The sequence below is a fragment of the Vipera berus genome, assembly GCF_964194415.1.
Source record: "Vipera berus genome assembly, chromosome: 3".
NCBI classification, from domain to species: domain Eukaryota; kingdom Metazoa; phylum Chordata; class Lepidosauria; order Squamata; family Viperidae; genus Vipera; species Vipera berus.
The window spans coordinates 213,030,895-213,048,726 of NC_138204.1; the positions used below are offsets into that span (position 1 = coordinate 213,030,895).

The 17,832-nt window shown below is 44.8% G+C and overlaps 1 protein-coding gene and 1 long non-coding RNA gene across 2 annotated transcripts in view; one reads left to right on the forward strand and one right to left on the reverse strand.

Moving 5' to 3' along the window:
• The window catches only part of PTP4A3 (protein tyrosine phosphatase 4A3), a 96,899-nt gene extending 96,252 nt beyond the window's left edge, over nucleotides 1-647 (reverse strand). The window contains exon 1 of the mRNA XM_081323075.1: nucleotides 559-647. The gene's annotated coding sequence lies outside the window, so the exon portion shown is untranslated. The remainder of the gene's footprint in view (nucleotides 1-558) is intronic.
• Nucleotides 1-17,832, forward strand: part of LOC308665274 — a 122,673-nt gene that overhangs the window by 98,589 nt on the left and 6,252 nt on the right. The window lies entirely within an intron of this gene.

Genomic DNA, 17,832 nt, shown 5'->3' on the forward strand with positions numbered 1-17,832 from the left:
ACAGCGATCAGCTCTCCACACTTTAAGTTAAAGGTAAAGGTTCCCCCGCACATGCATGCTAGTCGTTTCCAACTCTAGGGGCCGGTGCTCATCTCCGTTTCAAAGCCGAAGAGCCAGCGCTCGTCCGAGGACATCTCCGTGGTCATGTGGCCGGCATGACTAGACGCCAAAGGCGCACGGAACGCTGTGACCTTCCCACCGGAGTGGTCCCTATTTTTCTACTTGCATTTTTTATGTGCTTTCGAACTGCTAGGTTGGCAGAAGCTGGGACGAGTAACAGGCGCTCACTCTGTTACACGGCACTCGGGATTCGACCCGCCAAACTGCCGACCTTCTGATCGACAAGCTCAGCGTCCTAACCCACTCAGCCCCTTCCCCACACTTTGAATACCTGCAAAATCCCCCATCAACCTACCAGCGATGGATTCATTAAGCGATGGAAAATGGAATGGAATGGAAACGTTCCCAGCAGAAGCGTGGGGCTGGGTGTCTAAAACAAAGCAGCTATTTACGCACGGCTTCCCGCCGTTTGCCACAATCCACCCCTACCACACTTACCTAAACTGGCACGGATTTCTAGAACGGTGGCCAATGAAGCCGCTTCATCTCTGTTCCCAGATATCCATCCTTGGCACGAGTTTCCAAGTTACAGTGCGCCAGCCTCACCTGGAAAGGAGATGTGTTGAAATTCTACACCCACCAAATTGAATCTTAACGCACACGGTCCTCAAATTACAGCCATTCGTTTAATGATGTTGAAAATTTACAAAGAGGCTGAAAAAAGGGACTAAGGGCTAAAATCCTTAGGAAAAACCATTATTCGGCTCAAAATGCTCATTTATGCAAACGTTGGGCTATCGGCCTGAGTGGAGGTTTGGAATAGATGACCTCCAAGGTTCTTTCCAGCATTATTATTATTATTATTATTATTAATTAAATTCAAAACGCTTGGCAACTGGTTCGTATTTTAGGATTCTTGCAGTGTCCCGGGGATCATGTGATCTTCTGACAAGCAAAGTCAATGGGGGACAACAGATTCACTTAAGAACTGTGTGACTAACTCAACAACTGCAGTGATTCACTTAATGACCGTGGCAAGTAAGGTCGTAAAATGGAGCAAAATTCAAAATTTTGCGCTCAGTTGTGGTCATAACTCAAGGGCTACCTGTTTTTATTTCATTAAATCATTGACCGCTGCTGTTACTTTGACTCATGCATTCTTCCTTCCCAGATATATAGAAGTCCCGTGTGTGTACATGTACGTGCCTGGGTATATGTGTGTGTATATACACACACACACATGTACATATGAGTATACATAGATACACACACACATATATATATATACATACATACATACATACACATATACATACACACATACAAACAGAGTGCTTTTTTTCTTAAAAAAAAAAGGTGTTGGAACTCAGACGTGCTGCCACTGGCAGCGATGCCGGTCTTGCTAGGGCGTCGCTGCCTGTCCTTTGCACCCGCGCCCAGGCGGCTCAGAGCCACATGCAGCAGGGATTCCCCTCCCCACAGCCGCAGTGGAGATTCCCCTCCCCACACTTGCCACGCCGCAGCCCGTGCTGAGCCCCCACCCCGAGGTGCTCCGAATCCCGACCCAGAGCTGTGTTCCTCGTGGCAGTGGTCTCCGGTGCCAAACAGCCTCTTCCCAACCATGTCCAGAAAAATTTGAAACAAACATCGGAATTCTCAAGGCCGTGTTTGGTATTTCCCAGCAATCTGTTTCTGGAAGGAAAAAGCAATCCCTGCTGCGTTACTGATCCCAGAGAAGCATTTGCAGGTATGCAAGTATCCTTACGGTGCCATAGTTATGGATGAGAAATACTGGTTGCAAACGTGGCATTTCTGGATGTAATACAGATATTTTGGACTTATTTTTGTTTCTTTGCATGTTTGATATTTTTAAAAACGCACATGCTACTGACTATACTTATGCACATATGTAACATCTTTTGCTAGGATATATGACCACTGCTTTTCCAGAATGTGAAAAGTGAAAGATGGTGACTAAACAAAATTTTAATGTACAGATAATACCACCAGAAATTATTTTAGCCTTTTTAATAAATGTTGTTATTGATGTTAAGCTCACCATGGAAAACATCCTATATTGTTATATATATACTAGGTTAATTATTTAAAGACTGAAGTGCAACATAACTAGACTCTAAATAATCTATTTTTCAAAACAGTCCAAACAGTAAAATTAAAGTCCAAGTTAAGAATATTTCATTCTTAAGAATTGTTTAATTTAAAGTGGTTTAGTTGTAATAGATGGTTATAGATTCAAAATAGTTTTCAGGAGTGTACAAAAGATACTATTTTTTTCTAGCATCAGCTAAATTAGACATATTACATTGAGAAAAATGTTTCTCATTTCTTTCCTGTTACCTTTATTGATTTCATTGCAGACATGTTAACATAGGAAATAGATTATTTTGTTATCTAATTTTACCTTCTAAAAGACAGAAGTAGATGAAAAATGTGAGGTTGTTTCCTGTTGGCTTTTTTGAATTAGCTGTTTTAGATTGTAAAATTTTAGTTCCTAAAGAAGTAACCTTGTAAATAATTCTAATGTCCTCCTCTAGTGCAGGGTAGGCAACATTGGCTCTTTTATGACTTGTGGACTTCAACTCCCAGGATTCCTGAGCCAGCATGGCTCAGCTTGGAAACCTCTTTCCCCTCAGCGTGGCTGGCTCAGGAATTCTGGGAGATGAAGTCCATGAATCATAAAAAAGGGCCAAGATTGCGTACTCCTAAAGCCAATAGAGGGAGCTTTTTTTTGTGGGAAAAAAAGGTGCCGGAACGCCGTTCTGAGCGTTCTATGAGAAAAAAAGCCGTGTATGTGTGTGTGTGTGTGTATACATGTGTGTATGTATGTGTGTGTTATATATATATAACAAGGGACACGGTGGCTCAGTGGGTTAGGACGCTGAGCTTGTCGATCAGAAGGTCGGCAGTTTGGCGGGTCGAATCCCGAGTGCCGCGTAACAGAGTGAGCGCCTGTTACTCGTCCCAACTTCTGCCAACCTAGCAGTTCGAAAGCACATAAAAATGCAAGTAGAAAAATAGGGACCACTCCGGTGGGAAAGGTCACAGCGTTCCGTGCGCCTTTGGAGTCTAGTCATGCCGGCCACATGACCACGGAGACGTCCTCGGACAAGCGCTGGCTCTTCGGCTTTGAAATGGAGATGAGCACCGGCCCCTAGAGTTGGAAACGACTAGCACGCATGTGCAGGGGGAACCTTTACCTATCTATCTGTCTCTCTCTCTCTCTCTCTCTCTCTCTCTGTGTGTGTGTGTGTGTGTGTGTGTGTATACACATTCTTGTAAAGGGAAGGAACCTTTTAGGAGTTATAGCGTGCACACAAATTTATTTTCATAAACAATTTTGATATTTCACTAAATGGGCAACGATGCCCACTTTCACAACATGGAGGGCAAACAGTTCAAATTCACAAAACTTCAGCACACTTCACAATGGGAAAAATACTGACTACAGAGAGTACTTGAATTACAACCATTCGTTTAGCGACAATTTGAAGTTACTGCAACCCTGAAAATAACTGACTTATGGCCTCACACTGCAGCACCCTCCATGGTCACACCTGATTGAACTTCAGACACATGACAACTGGCACAAATTTACAACGTAGTGTCCTGAGATCACGTGACCCATGTTTCTGATCTTCCCAGCCATCCTCTTGACACGCAAAATCAGTGGCAGAAATCAGATTCCGTCCACAGGGGGGCTGATTTATCCCCGGCTTATCAAGTACTTAGGAGGCAACAACAGCCAATGACTTAATACCCAGCCATCAACACCCCAATCTACATCTAAAAAGCTACACGCAACAGGCACAATATAAATACCACAGCCGGGACTGCCCAAAACACACAAGACGTCCCCTTAAGATGGACTACACCAGAGTCTGAGAGCTCAGAAAACAAAATACTGGTCCTGGTGACCAACTCAGATTGGGTCCTGGAACATAAACCACTATAGAAGAGGTCTCCAACCTTTTGGGGCTCGCGGGCTGGAGAGAAGGAGAGCAACTTCCAAATTGGTGCGTGCATGCAAACACAGCTGCGTGCACTGGTGCGGCACTAATGACCGTGGCAAGAAAGGTCCCCCCCCATGGCGGCTAGTAGCCCCATTTGTGTATGTGCGAAGGGCCACACAACCTGCTCTACTAGCGGCTCTGTTCGCACCCCCGCGCATGCGTCAACAGGGCCACAGGCACTAGCGCATGTGGGGGGAACACGCATCCATGTGCACGCACACTGGCCGCTGGCCAAGAGTCTGCAGCCCAATTCTGGTCCGTGGCCTGTAGCTTGGGAACCCCTGCACTATACAACGCAGTAATATTCAGACAAGTAACCAGACAGGTGTCGGCTCTACCCTGAAAACGATCACGGCTGGATTTCAAAAATAATCTTTCCAAAAAAGTACTGCTCATTATCTAATTATTTTTAGCCTTCCGACCAGAAACTTTAATAGGATGCCAGGCTGACTGACTCAAGAACAACCTTGGTGGTTGTTCAGTTGTTTGGGTAGTAACTTGGCAGTTCAACAAGTATTTGCACAAACCTGCTATTTAATGAAGCTCTTTTTAATGTAATCAACCGAGGAAGTCCACTAAAAATAAAAGATCTAATCTCTGCAGCCACCTGGGTCCTTTTCTTCTTTCGGAAAAGTTTCCGAAGATTTAGCTCTGCTAATTTTTCTGGGGCAAAACTGAGCTTTTGAACGGAAGGTTTAGAGTCATATCAACAGAAATACAGGTAGGCTTCAACTTACGAAAACAATTCAGCCCAACGTTTCTGTGGCTAAGAAAAGGTATTTGTTATAAGGGAATTTTGCCCCGCTTTACGACCATTCTTGCCACAGTTGTTAAGTGAATTACACGGTTGTTAAGTGAATCCGGCTTCCCCCATTGACTTTGCTCGTCAGAAGGTCGCAAAAGAGATCGGGTGATCCCCGGGACACTGCGTCCCATCATAAATATGAACCAGAATTTTCATGACATAACCACGGGGATGCTGCAACGGTCGTAAGTGCAAAAAATGGCCCCAAGTTTATTTTTTTCAGCGCCATTGTAACTTCGAACGGCCACTAAACAAGCTGTTATAAGTTGAGGACCACCTGTACACAGTAGTCATCATGTCTTAAATTTTGGTTTCATATTTTCTGAATCAATCTAGCACCGAAATAAATTTCCTGACAGTTAGAACAATTAACCAGTGGAACGACCTGCCTCCAGAAGCTGTGAATGCTCCAACACTGGAAGTTTTTAAGAGACTGGACAGCCATTTGTCTGAAATGGTCTAGGGTTTCCTGCCTGAGCAGGGGGCTGGACTAGATGACCTCCAAGGTACCTTCAAACTCTATTATTATTCTACTCTATTCTATATTCTATTCTATTCCCCTCTTTAATTCAGGGTTGCAACTTGTTTGCAAGGGGTGCCTTTCGCCAAATGACCCGACAGATAGTCCTTGACTTACAATGATTCATTGAGTGACCGTTCAAAGTTACAAGACCGGACTTTCAGTCTTCCCTGCTTTTGACTTCACAACAGCCCTGTGAGGTAGTCCTAAGGAAAGTGGTATGGCTGCAGACACAGAAAAGACCCAGCTGCAGCCTTTCCAGGACCTTCTGCTCAGCTCAGTTGCTTTTTAAGAAGAGATTGCACAACCATTGGTCTGAAATGGTATAGGCTTTCCTGCCTGAGCAGGGGGTTGGACTAGATGACCTCCAATGTCCCTTCCACCATCACCATCATTATTGTGAAACCTTTTATAGCACCCTCCGTTGAATAAGGCCACGGCCAATGCAACTTTATCCAAGACCTTTTTCAAAAGAAATGTTTGCTTATTAATGGTTTGCAGAGGCAGAAAGCATTTTAAGGGCATCCTTAACACGCCACAAGGATGTCACAAGGATCTTTGCGCAGCCCACTGGTTTCACTGGACTCAATTGGGCGGAGAGATTTATCCCCAGCTAACCTTCCCACTGGGTTGAGTAGGAGTTCTCTTACTCTCGAGAGCAACAAGGAACACCTTGTCACCTACGGCCGGTTGCCGAGAACTCAAATAACCAAATCTTTGTTTTGAACGAACGTGAAACGAGGTGATGAAGGATTGCAAGGTGAAAGAGAGAGCTTTGCTGCAGGTAGTCCTCGAGTTACAATGTCAAGAATCCTCCAGTGACGGTTCCTAAACCAACTGCGTAACAGTCAATAAATCAGAAAACAGCAAACAACAGTGCAATGCTTGAATCATACAACGCAGGGATCAAGGGTGAAGAGGTAATGTGTAAATATAACGCTAAGAAAAGAATTGCTATTCGTGTCGGGATAAACACCCTCCCTTCAATGCTGACCAAGCGAAGCTTGGCTATTTACACTCAGAAACTGGGATTTTGTGAGTCACGCAAAAAAATTGGGTTCCTGCAGGACGCATCAGTCTTGCCGCAGCTCATCTCGGTTTACAAATCCCCGAGCGGTCATCTGAGATCGGGTTTACAAACTGCTCTGCGGGGGATTTACTCAAGACAGGAAGAGGCGAGGTTAACCGAGGAGGAGGACCCCAAACCTCTTTGGAGACAGCAGTTCCCCTTTCTCCGCTCGTCCCCCAAAATGGGGTGGATTACTTTACAGCTAATCCCTTTGTTTACATCCAGAAAGAAGCACAACGTGTCTGTTGCTAAACGAGACAGTTGAGTTTTGCAAGCTTTGCTTGCCACGGCCATGAACTGAATCAAACTGAATCGCTGCAGGTGTTCCAGTTAGTAACACGGTCGCTAAGGGAAGCTGGATGCCCCATTGACTTTAGTTCGTTGAAGGTTGCCAGAAGAGGGTTCCCAGGATGCGACAACTGTCATGATTATGAATCAACCGCCAAAGGTCTGAATTTTGATCACGTGACCACGAGGATGCTGCAACGGTTCATTGTGTGACAAAAATGGTCCTATGTCACTTTTTTTAAAAAGTGCCGTTGTAAGTTTGAACGGTCACTACATGACCCCGGGATAAAGTGCAACTATTGTAAATCTATGCAAGTTGCCAAACGTCCTGAGTGTTGATCCCGTGACCATGGGGATGCCGCAACAGTCGTAAGCGTGAGAAAGGGTCATAACAGAATGTTGGAAGGGACCTTGGAGGTCATCTAGTCCAACCCCCTGCTCAGGCAGGAAACATTATACCATTTCAGACAAATGGCTGTCCAGTCTCTTCTTAAAAACTTCCAGTGTTGGAGCATTCACAGCTTCTGGAGGCAGGTTGTTCCACTGGTTAATTGTTCTAACTGTCAGGAAGTTTCTCCTCAGTTCTAGGTTGCTTCTCTCCTTGGTTAGTTTCCATCTGTTGCTTCTTATCCTGCCTTCTGCTGCTTTGGAGAATAGGTTGACCCCCTTTCCTTTGCCTTCAAGGTCCCTCCCAACTGTATTATTCTGTTATTCTATTATTCTGGAGGCAAGTTGTTCCAATGATTAAAGCAATTTGACATCTCATTACTTCCCAACTGGAGAGATTCAGTCCTTCTGTTCTACGGTCCCTTAGAAATCAATGCAAATTAAGATCCTTTTAAAAGCTGATCTTTCCTTGGAGTTGCCAGAACTTCACAGGACGTCTTAAATCTCTCAAAGGATCCTCTCCATAACATGTCTACGGAGATTCTCAGATATCCAGGTCAGGGTTCTCCCAAAGGTGCTTTTTCAAAAGACAACTGGACTTTCATTGTTTTTCTTTGAAGACATTTTCGCTTCTCATCCCAGAAGCTTCCTCAGCTCTGACTGGACGGTGGGGAAATGGAAAGATTTATACTCCTTGCAGACAGCTGGTCCTCTGCAGTCTAGTCGTTGAGGCCACTTGGAGGTTTACCTGTGTCACCTGAGTGGTGCAAATGGGTGTGGAGCATTCTTGTGCTACACTTTTGCACGACTCAGGTGACCCTGAGGATACAGATAAACCCCCAAGTGTCCTCAACGACTCTCTAAAAGGCAAACGACCGGCTGTCTGCAAGGAGTATAAATCCTTCCATTTCCCACCATCCAGTCAGAGCTGAAGAAGCTTCTTGGATTAGAAGCAAAATGTCTTCAAGAAAAACCCGACAAAGTCCAGTTGCCTCTTCAAAAAGCACATTTGGGACTCTCCATATTAAAAAAAAAATGAACTGGGTAAGGTTCATGAGTGTATCAACACAACCAACTTTTGATGTTCTACAAAACGTGGTAGACATTGGTAAAAGGCCTTTTCCTGAGGCCTTGTTTACATCAAATCTGCAAATGTCTTCCTTGCTCCTTCCTTGCAACTCGCTCATGCTGCAACACACAACTGAATATGGATGCTTAGTTTTTATAAGAACTCCGGTTAAATTCCAAGTGCACCTGTCAACCATCCCAACTAGGACAGTTAGGAAAGAAAGAGTCTTAAGTCTTTTAAAGGGAGATCAAATGAGTCTGTTTTGCAGAGACCACAGGTTTTTAAAGAATGTAAACAGGTACTTCAAAACTATTTCAACAATAATTTAAGGAAGGGAACCAATTTGGCCACACTCTGGGATGCTTGCAAGGCTGTGATAGGAGGACATTTTATACCAGGGATCTTCAAACCTGGGACTTGTGGACTTCAACTCCCAGAATTCCTCAGCCAGCTGAGGAATTCTGGGAGTTGAAGTCCACAAGTCATTAAGAGGGCCAAGTTTGTAGACCCGTTTTATTCAATACAATACAGCAATTCAGAGGAAGAGGGACAAAAAAAAAATCCACAATATGCTACCAGGAATTAAACAGGAGAAGGAACCCCAGAATTCGCCAGAAGATCCTAACATTCTTAAATCAACAAAAATTATTGCATCGACAAATTTCTTGGTTGACGGTTTCAGATATTGAGAAGAAACTTAAATACACAAAACAACATCTTTTTTTGAACATGCAAATAAACCAGGGCGTTGTTGGCCATACAAATTTACAGAAAAGAAGATGATGACCAAGCTTTAAGAAGGGAATAAGACTTACATGGATAACAAAAACATTCAAAGACTTTTTTTGGAATTATTATACCAATTTATATAAAGGACAGGAAAGAACGTCTCCCAGTTCACAATTAACCAAATCATTTCTAATCGTAAACAGGTAGTCCTTGATTTATGACCACATTTGAGATCAGATTTTCGGCTGCTGGAGCCAAGCAATTTTTAAACATCAAACCCAAGTGTAAGACTTTTTTTTTAAAAAAAAACCATGGTTGTTAAGCAAAGCACTGCTGTTAATTGAATCATCTGGTTGTTAAGCGGATCTGATTTTTGCTTGTCCAAAGCCAGGTGGGAAAGTCACAACCGGCGATTATGATTTCAGAACGTGAGGTAAAATACATGCTGATCACCAACAGCATGTAATTTTTTATCATGGGGATGCTGCGACGGTTGTTAAGTGTGAACAATCATCATAAGTCACTTTTTTTGAGGGATGTTGTAATTTTCAGTCACTAAAACGAATGCTTATAACTCAGGGACTATCTGTAACGGATTAAAAAAACAAATGGTCATACATTTCTCCAGAAGATGTGGGATGGCGAGATTATGGCGCTGTCCATCAACCCAAAATTTAAGAGGCCCTCAAAGAGATGTAACATTATCTCGAGGAGTTAAAAAGCCAAAACCGAAGTCATCTCCGGGGTGAATTAATTTCCTGGGAATAAGAAAATTGGCAGTGGGGTTTCTTTGGCCCTTTCACACAAGAATCCAAAAATATCACTCCCAGCTGCAATGTGTTCTTTTTTTTCTCCTCATTTAATAAGAGGGACCAAGTTTCTCAAACTGGAGAAGGACAGGACAACTCCCCACGAAAGGGGTCAGTGGAGTTGACAATCTGGCCTTTTTTGAACCGGCCGGCGGCCAAATTTTAAGGAGAGCCGCTGTTTGCTTATTTGGGAAGCCCAAAATACATCTCGACAAGGAACAGAATCAAGCAAAATGGGAACAGGCGCATACATTAGCCCCAAATAGCACACCTTGGGGTTCGATTCTCAAAAGATGCATTATGCAGGCAGGCAGGCAGTTTTTTTTTTGCAGGCCAGTTGTTTGTTTTTATATATTTATACGTTATTTATGATATATATAGGAGGTTTTCAAAAAGACACACTGGACAGCCATTTGTCCAGAACAGTATAGCGTCTCCCACTCAAGGAGGGCGCTGGACCAAGAGACTTCCAATGTCCCTTCCAACTCTTGTGATTCTATATTTCAATGGTATTTACTACATTTGTGGAACTCAACAGGACTTCCACTAAATAGCACCATGCCCTGGTTATTTCTGCTAAAACCGAACCAGTTGTGAGGTCCTTCCAAGACCAAATGAACACTCCAGAAGAGAGGTCGCCAACCTTTTGGGCACCAGGGACCGGTCCCTTGGGAGAAAAGTTTTTCCACGGACCGGAGAGTGCATGGTTGTGTGTGCTGCCTGCATCCCACAGATGGGGCTTTGCTTGTTTGTGTGGACCAGTTGTTGCCATGCCACGGACCGGGGATTGGGGACCCCGGCTCTAGAAAGGGTGCAGAAAAGAGCAAAAAAGATGATTAGGGGACTCAAAGGAACGGTTGCTGGAACTGGGTGTGTCTAGTTTAATGAAATGAAGGACTAAGGGTGACATGATAGCAGTTATTCCAGTATTTGAGGGGTTGACCCAAAGAAGAGGGAGCCAAGCTATTCTCCAAAGCGCCTGAAGGCAGGACAAGAAGCAACGGATGGAAACTAACCAAGGAGAGAAGCAACCTAGAACTAAGGAGAAACTTCCTGACAGTGAGGACAATCAACCAGTGGAACAACCTGCCTCCAGAAGCGGTGAATGCTCCAACACTGGACGCTTTTAAGAAGAGACCGGACAACCATCTGTCTGAAATGGTATAGGGTTTCCTGCCTGAGCAGGGGGTTGGACTAGAAGACCTCCAAGGTCCCTTCTGACTGTTATTCTGTTCTGTTCTGAATCAAGAGGGAGCAGACAGGCATCCATGCAAACTTTCAAAGGGTATGCAAAAGAGGGAACATGTATGTTTGGCATGCCACCATGTTGCAGAAATCTCCTGCCCACAAGTTTGTTCTTCCTGTTTTTCCCTCTCCCTCGGAGCCTTGCACCAGCAATTTCAGTCTGAATTTTGCAAGTAATTTGTAACATTTTTCTCCCCTTCTCTTACCACGAAGAACAAACTCAAATCTACTCTTTTTTGACTGGGTGTTCAAAGGCACAAAAACAACGGGCTATTTTTTTTGAAGATAGCAGATCCAGGACATCATTAATTGGGTGCAAAGGTCATTTTTACCAATTTTCCACCACTGCTACAGATTCCACCATGACAACATTGGCAGGGATGCTTTTGAAATTTGCATTTTCTTGGCCCTGCTGGGAAGATTTAGAAGCTCTGTTAATAGGGGGGGAGACCCTATTTACAGCTTGAAAATGCTCCTTACATGACAGAGAAGACTTTTCATAATAAAACCTCTGAAATGGATTTAAGACTCGCTTCCTTTTTCCCCCCAGTAAAGTAGGAAACTGATCCAGTTGCAATGTATGGCAGTGAAAGTTGGACCATAAGAAAGGCTGAGCGCCAAAGAATTGAGGCCTTTGAACTCTGGTGCTGGAGAAGACTCCTGTGAGTCCCTTGGACTGCAAGGTGATCAAACCGGTCGGTCCTAGAGGAGATCAACCCTGACTGCTCTTTAGAAGGCCAGATCCTGAAGCTAAAACTCAAATACTTTGGCCACCTAATGAGAAGGAAAGACTCACTGGAGAAGAGCCTAATGCTGGGAAAGATTGAGGGCAAGAGAAGAAGGGGACGACAGAGAAGGAGGTGGCTGGATGGAGTCACTGAAGCAGTAGGCGTGAGCTTAAATGGACTCCAGAAGATGGTAGAGGACAGGAAGGCCTGGAGGAACGTTGTCCATGGGGTCGCGATGGGTCGGACACGACTTCGCAGCTAACAAGGAAACTGATCTGCACTACGGGATCGACCAAAAGGACATCCATATGAAACATGAAATTTAGTGGATCCATGCATTCATTCATTCTTAAAAGAGCAGGAAGGGACCTTGGAGGTCTTCTAGATCAGGGGTCTTCAAACTTGGTCTTTTGTAACTTGTGGACTTCAACTCCCAGAATTCCTCAGGCAGGCACGCTGGCTGAGGAATTCTGGGAGTTGAAGTCCACAAGTGACAAAAGGCCAAGTTGAAGACCCCAGTTCTAGACTAACCCCCTACTCGAGCAGGAGACCCTTTAACATTTGCCCCAGTTTACATTTTGTTCTTGCCAGCGTTAAGTGAATCACTGCAGCCATTAAGTTTAGTAACCTGGTCATTAAGTGAATCTGGCTTCCCCACTGAGTTTGCTTGTCAGGTCACCAAAAGGGGATCCCATGAACCCCAGGACGCTGTGACCGTCATAAATATGAATCCACTGCCAAAGGTCTGAATTTTGATCATGTGACCGGAAAAATGGTCATAAGTCACTTTTTTTAAAAGTGGTGCTGTAACTTTGAACCATCACTAAATGAACTGTTGTTAAGTCGAGGACGACCTGGCAGCCCATGAATAGCAAACTCAGGGTTGATTTTGCAGAGAGCTTCCAAGCATAGCTGGCATGGTCTCAATTCAGGGGTAGGCAACCTTGGCTCTTTTATGACTGGTGGACTTCAACTCCCAGAATTCCTGAGCCAGCCTGGCTCAGCTTGGAAACCTCTCCCTTTCCCCTCAGCGTGGCTGGCTCAGGAATTCTGAGAGTTGAAGTCCACGAGTTATTAAGTGGCCTAGGCCAGGGGGGTAGGCAACCTTGGCTCTTTTATGACTCATGGACTTCAACTCCCAGAATTCCTGAGCCAGCCTGTCTCAGCTTGGAAACCTCTCCTTTTCCCCTCAGCGTGGCTGGCTCAGGAATTCTGGGAGTTGAAGTCCACGAGTCATTAAGTGGCGTAGGCCAGGGGGGTAGGCAACCTTGGCTCTTTTATGACTCGTGGACTTCAACTCCCAGAATTCCTGAGCCACCCTGGCTCAGCTTGGAAACCTCTCCCTTTCCCCTCAGCGTGGCTGGCTCAGGAATTCTGGGAGTTGAAGTCCACGAGTCATTAAGTGGCCTAGGCCAGGGGGGTAGGCAACCTTGGCTCTTTTATGACTCATGGACTTCAACTCCCAGAATTCCTGAGCCAGCCTGGCTCAGCTTGGAAACCTCTCCCTTTCTCCTTAGCATGGCTGGCTCAAGAATTCTGGGAGTTGAAGTTCACGAGTCATAAAAGAGCCAAGGCTGCCTATTCCTGGACTAATTGAACTGTGCAGTGCTCGACTTTTCAACCGCCTCCAGATGGTGAATGCCAACGCTATCACAAAAAGAAACAGCTGCTTGAACACACTGCAAACAGATGTTTTGTTGTGGGGCCAGCACATCTTTCCAAACCCAATCAGCTTCGGCGCCTCAAGCTGCTATCGGCAGCCTATTTCCCTCCCGTGTTCAAATTCCCCACCTGGGAGATCTGCCTTCGGAACAAAGCGATTGGTCGTAGGCCAAGGACGTACCTGTAAGCATCATATACCTAGAGCTCCACTTACGACCACAAAGCAGCCCCACGTTTCTGTTAAGGGAGACATTTGCAAAGTGAGTTTCGCCCCACTTTAGGACCTTTCTTCCCACAGTTGTTAACTGAATCACTGCAGTTGGTAAATTCATAACCTCGTTGTTAACTGAATCTGGTTTGTGGTATTATTATTTTTTTGACAGCAAAATTCAATGAAATTTCATTTTAATGTATGCATATTTAGAGTAATACAGTTTCTATTCTATTCTATATTTTCTATCCTATTCTATATTTTATATTCTATTTTCTACTCTATTCTATATTTTCTATTCTATTCCATATTTTCTATTCTATTCTATTCTACTCCACATTTTCTATTCTATTCTATTCCATGTTTTCTATTCTATATTTTATATTCTATTCCATATTTTATATTCCATCCTATATTTTCTATTCCATATCTGGCTGGCTGAGGAATTCTGGGAGTTGAAGTCCACAAGTCTTAACAGTTGCCAAGTTTGAAGACCCCTGCATTACAGCGTTTCCATGGCCACGGGATCAAGAGTTAGCTTGGCAATGGACAAATTGACAATTGGTGGCGGTTGCAGTGTCCTCGGATCACGTGATCCCATTTTGCAATCAAGCTATGTCCAGGGGGAAACCATGTTACTACCTTAACACCTGCACTGATTCACTTAAAAACTGTGGCGAGAAAGGAGACAGTCGTTTGGTCTTACCAAGGCCTTACAAAGCGGTATTAACACACTTCACCTGATGGTGATTCTATCCCTGTTAAGGCAGCCTAGGATTGGGTTGGCTTTTTTTGGCGGTTGCCACACACGGTTAACTCATGTTTAAGTGACTGTCCACTAGGACACTCTCTGGCAGTTACTGCTTTTGAACTGGGTTTCACCTAATTTGTACCTGTACATTTTCTTTCTTGCCTAAGTATCAGAGTTTGCTTTTCTGCACATTGAATTTCATTTTGGTGGATAGAAGAATAGAACAGAATAGAATAGGAGCTGGAAGGGACCTTGGAGGTCTTCTAGTCCAGCCCCCTGCTCAAGCAGGAGAACCTATTCCTTCTCAGACAAATGACTGTCTAGTCTCTTCTTAAAAATCTCCAGTGATGGAGCGCCCACAATTTCTGGAGGCAAGCTGTTCCACTGGTTGATTGTCCTCACTGTCAGGAAGTTTCTCCTTAGTTCCAGGTTGCTTCTCTAACAAAATGTCCCTTTTGTTAGATCCTGATATGAGAGCTCAGGGTCCGATGTGCCTCATTTGAGCAGCTTATTCAGTATTGTGATCTGGCTGCAGGACAATGTCCTGAAAAAACATGTGGGCTTGCTGGAGCCCGAGGGAGATTTTCCTTAATGCTCAGCATTCTTCTGCATGGAAGCATAGATCCAAATCCAGAGATGTCCTCAGTGAAACGTGACCAGCATTGCAGATATGGGCACCCACTGGGCAATTCCCACGTTAAATGAAATCTGAGATGGGGGAAGAGGCGATCTGTAAGATATCCAACCTGCGGGCGAACATCTGGAGATCTTCAGCAAGGACACCATGTCTTCGAGATCGTCATGCACCATACTTGAACTGCTCTCCCCATCCGCACATTTCCTCTGTCGGTCCATAAAGACTTTATCCTCCTTTGATTTAAGCCTACTGAATACATTTCTGTGGCATTCATATCTTCTTATGTGGAGGACAACGAAGGCGTTCAGTGTCCCAAAGACGCTTTTTTTCATGAGGCAAGTGGACTTTCTTGTTTTTCTTTGAAGACATTTCACTTCTCATCCAAGAAGCTTCTTCAGCTCTGACTGGATGGTGGGGAATGGAAGGATTTATACTCCTTGCAGACAGCTGGTCATTTGCCTTCTTTTAGAGCAGGGGTGTCAAACTGCCGGCCCACGGGCCAGATGTGTCATCTGGAAGCCATGCCCACCTCATTGCCGGCAATGGCAAAATAGTCCTGATATGTCTCGCAAAGTCACTTGACGTCGCGAGTTTGACATGTCTGTATTAGAGAGTCCTTGAGGCCACTTGGAGGTTTTACCTGTGTCCTCACGGTCACCTGAGTGGTGCAAATGGGTGTGGAGCCTTTTTGGAACTGTTGAAAGGACTGTGTTTTTGTTCCCCCCTCCCCTCCCTCTCAACAGAGGGGGAGGGATACGACATCATCTATCTCAGGGGTCTTCAAACTTGGCCCTTTTATGACTTGTGGACTTCAACTCCCACCTGGCTGAGGAATTCTGGGAGCTGAAGTCCACAAGTCATAAAAGGGCCAGGTTTGAAGGCCCCTGATCTGTTTTCTGTCTACAACACAGTCCTTTCAAGAGTTCCAAGAAGGCTCCACACCGGAGGCGTCAAACCGGACGCGTCACAGCGAAATCGCGCCCACCCCATTGCCGGCAACAGGGGAAAAGCTCCAATACGCCGCGCGGCATCACATGACGTCACGAGTTTGGCATGTCTCCTCCACACCCGTTTGCACTACTCAGGTGACCCTGAGGACGCAGGTAAAACCTCCCAGTGGCCTCAACGACTCTCTAAAAGGATGCAAAAGACCAGCTGTCTCCAAGGAGTGTAAATCCTTCCCTTCCCCACCATCCAGTCAGAACTGAAGAAGCTTCTTGGGATGAAAAGCGAAACGTCTTCAAAGAGAAAACAAAGAAAGTCCACTTGCCTCCTGAAAAAGCACCTTTGGGACAACCATGAGCTGGATGACCGAGAATCCCCACCCACAAGAAGGTGTTTCGTGTTGTCATCGACTTTTCCAGGAGAAAATCTCTCTCTGCGGCCTTTAAGCGTTGACTCCAATTTAGTGGCAGTGATTATCAATTGCTCAATAGTTTTTTCTCTTCAAGGGTAAACTGCTCTTTCTGGAAGTTGTCTGATGGGTTTCTACATTGCCACTGTTCTCCTTGAGGCCACTCTAACCTGGTTGCGTCAGTATTCCTCAAACATGTGCCCTCCCAGATAGGTTCACGTTACAATTTCCAAATTATTCGCTGGCTGAGACATCTCAAAAGGAGCAAAATAGAGAAATGGGGTTCACGTTTACGTTAAGGTGTTGGCTGCTGCTGAAAACTGGACACGCTATTTCAAAGCAGCCCTTCCAACCTGGAAACCAATCTCTTCTTTTAAAAAGCGACGCAATGAATTGCAGGACTGCGCACGCACCCCAATTTTGCAGACACTGCACCGTGTTCAATCGCGGTTTCATAAAATAAGTCGCAACTCCCTGGGCTCACCAATCAGAATCAATATACTAGCCACAATTCAACCGATCACCCTAAGCTGAAACAGGACACCTCGTGACTTAGTATACAAGTAGTCCTTGACTTATAGCCATTCATTTAGCGACCGTTCAAAGTTACAACAGCGCTGGGGAAAAAAAAGACTTGTGACTGGTTCTCGCGCTGATGACCGTTGTGACCCACAGTTATGTGATGAGAATCTGGACATTAGGCAACCTGGATGTATTTCCCATGGTTGCAGCGTCCCACGATCATCATTTGTGACCTTCAAAGCTGGCACTGACAAGCAAAATAAATGGAGGAAGCCAGATTCATTCAACAGCCGTGTTACCAACTTATCAACTGCAGTGATTCACATAACTATGGCAAGAAAAGCTGTAAAGTGGGGCGAAACTGAACAAATGTCTCACTTAACAACAGAAGTTTTGGTCTCCGTCAAGGCCTGCCTGTATGGCTAGATGGATAGATATGATAATTAAGATACCTAGATAGATATGATAGTTAAGATACTGATAGATAGATATGATAGACAGACAGACAGACAGGATGGATGGAATAACTTTATTGTCACTTTAGATGTACCGTATTTTTCGGCGTATAAGACGACTGGGCGTATAAGACGACCCCCTACTTTTCCTGTTAAATTATAGGGTTTGGGCTATACTCGCCGTATAAGACTACCCCACTGCATACAAAGACTGCTTGGATTGGGTGGGTCAGCTCTCCCTGCCTGCCTGCCCAGCCCTCCCTGTCTCCAAGACGATCCGAGCGGTAGTACACAATTTTTTTAAAAAAAATCCCATTTATATCCTGCCCTTCTCCGAAGACTCAGGGCAGCTTACAATATAAAGCACAAATCAATGTGCTTAGCAATGTACAAAGTACACTTCCGGCATCCAGAGCCTGCCTGCGTTTCTTTAACCTCCACATGCTTCCGACTCTCGACAACTTCAGCGTTGTAAACCTTGCTGCTGTTAGTATCCTGGG